General features: G+C 39.5%; 1 long non-coding RNA gene across 2 annotated transcripts; it reads right to left on the bottom strand.

The window, feature by feature from the left end:
* Nucleotides 1-11: 11 nt before the first annotated feature.
* Nucleotides 12-2223, bottom strand: LOC121918345. Of its 2 annotated transcripts, none has more exons than XR_006101211.1 (3): nt 2201-2223; nt 769-1048; nt 12-643 (listed from the first exon to the last, which is right to left on the bottom strand). It is a non-coding gene; the product is annotated as an uncharacterized LOC121918345 (long non-coding RNA). The 2 variants fall into 2 exon arrangements; XR_006101210.1 differs by lacking the exon at nt 2201-2223 and adding an exon at nt 1178-1447.
* Nucleotides 2224-2663: the final 440 nt, after the last annotated feature.

Raw genomic sequence — 2663 nt, 5'->3', positions numbered from 1 at the left:
TCCTAAAAACTCATGCTTCATTTGATTGTGCAGAAACAGTAATTATAATTCTCAATATGAACGCGTCTTTACTGTCCAATTACTTTATCATTAAGATTATGACATTCTCTCCTAACAACATTAATAAATTGCATCACCACAGCATTTCCACACACTTCACATCTGGTTCACCATTGCCTTTTATGAAATATAGGGTAACACAAAACTAGTGACCACTTTGAAGTTTTAGACTGTTATTAATAAATTTTATACCACACTTTCTCTACCATTTGCAACTCATACTCAAGGTGGCTTCCAAATTACAAGTACTGTGCACCATAGGACTTGCCATCACCGTGACACAAAGCTGCACACACAGCTATTTCTTATCTGCTGCGAGGGCTACTGAGCTCATGATGCCAGCAATACAAAGCTGTGTATGGAACCTCTAAGACTATCATAGCTACTGCAAGGATCCTTTTACTTCCAAGTTAAATTTACAGGCAGTTTGTAGCCTCTAGGAAACACGTTTATAGTGACTTGTAGTAATAAGAAGCCCAAAGATAAATTGTATCAACTTACACGTAGGAGGCCGATTAAGCGCCTTTGCAACGTCAACCATGTTGACTATAACTGTCTTTATCCCATTTCCTTTGCCCTCAACCTAGGAAAAGAAATGTGGTTAAATGTACACCGCAAGTGCAGTCTAATTCAAAATAGAATGATTACACTTCACAGTTTTTATACATGGCATATTCAAGCTATGTCTTAAGAAGGTTCAATAGCTACCTTGGCAATCAGACGGGGCATTTTGTAGCGATAGAACTGATCGGACACACTGCGGTTGACATTGACAGACATTTTGGCTTATTAGTGGCTTTATCAATAAGATGGAGAGATCTTTGATTGCAACTTTTTGGTATCTTCTGTCTGGAGAAGACGTGATGACATAAACGACTGCAAGAGTTCTCGGTCTCTGACATGAAAAATTTTTCGCCACCGAGGCTGTGAGGTTCTTGCTTGTATGCTATATTTCCCCAATACAGGTACCAATGGCTGCGCAACAGCTCTGAAAGATTGAAGAAAACAAGAACACTTAAGTTGTAATGGTACTTTGTACTATCCATAATTTATGAGAGACAAATCCCTTCTCAATACTGCTCAGAAGCCAGGACTTTCCTTTTTTTGCTTCACTTACCATAAAATGTCATATCTTCATTTTAAGTGATGTTTACCATACTGGAAATATTAGCATACATATTATGCTTTGCTTTTTGAAGCTTAACAATGTCAAAACAAACTGGTTCTGTTAAACATTCACACTCTGACATGAAGAACCCCTGCAGCTGGGGAAAAGGTCAATAAAGGTTCAGTATCTCTCCTTGAAAAAAACCCAAAATGCTCCAAAATCCAAAACTTTGTTCACAGGTGGCTGGGATAGCGACCTTTGCTTTCTGATGGTTCAATGCACAAAAACTTTGTTTCATGCAAAAAAACCTAAAATAAAATATAAAAATTACTTTCAGGTTATGTTACAGAAGGTACATGAAACATAAATAAAATTCATGTTCAGATTTGGACCCCACCTCCAAGGTATATCACTATGTATAAGCAAAAAAGCCCAAAACTTTTTAAAATCCAAACTACTTCTGGCCCCAAGCATTTCTGACAGGGATGTTCAACCAGTACTAAAAACAAACAGCTCCAAAACTAATGACTGACTGATTTATGTCGGCTTGTTCAGCTCAGAATACTCTGAATATGATAAAACTAGAACGTAGTGATATTCCATACCTTTATAAAGTGGAAAGTGTTTTCATATACATAATGATATACCTTGGAGGGGGATCCCAATCTAAACGTGAAATGTATTCATTTATGTTTCATATATCTCCTATATGCATAACCTGAAGTTAATTTTCATTTCTGGATTCTGTAGAAGAATAAGACTTTGTTACCTACCTGCTCTACAGTTAGTAGGCAGGCAGTGTTATCAGTTCCAAGTTGTATCAGTTACCATTTATCAGTGCTTATTTTTAGTCGATAGATACTGGACACCAGCTACTGATGTGTAACACACCCATTGTGCTCAAGGGCATTGACAAATGAATACCGGAGTCACAACAGGGGCAGAACAGAAACTAAGAAACTACAACTGAGAAATGAAAATGCACCTCTTCAAAGAGCTAACTGCAAGAGCATAGCTGAACGACTGCATTACCTAATGCTCCCATGACACAACACCAACTGCCTGGTTCTAGAATCAACACAACTTGACATCGCTTTAACTGTCATGGCTCTCCATCCCATGGGATTCTGGGATTTTTCTTTTTGGCTTGTCGCAGCACCAAAGTTCCTGACGAGAGAAGGCCGAACGATCCCACGAAGGTACAAACCCCAGGATTCCACAGGACGGAGCCACGACGGTGTCAAACCTGCTCGGATTCTGAAGCGTAGATGCATTTCGTTGTTCCTGAACATTTACTCCAGAAGGCCCAACTGTTTCCTTCAGAAAAGATTTCGCTCCAAGGCTGCACCCGCACTGGACGCCGCTTTAACTCTTTTTGTCTCAAGGCTATGGAATTCTGGGAGTTGGAGTTTGTTGTGGGCCCAGAGCGGAGCAGAGCCCCACAACAAACTCCAACTCCCAGAATTCCATAGCCTTGAGACAGACAACAACTTAA

The sequence above is a fragment of the Sceloporus undulatus genome, unplaced genomic scaffold (genome assembly GCF_019175285.1).
Source record: "Sceloporus undulatus isolate JIND9_A2432 ecotype Alabama unplaced genomic scaffold, SceUnd_v1.1 scaffold_9165, whole genome shotgun sequence".
Lineage (NCBI taxonomy): Eukaryota > Metazoa > Chordata > Lepidosauria > Squamata > Phrynosomatidae > Sceloporus > Sceloporus undulatus.
The sequence above is the reverse complement of the archived record's forward strand: the minus strand, read 5'-3'. Positions and strand labels throughout refer to the sequence as shown.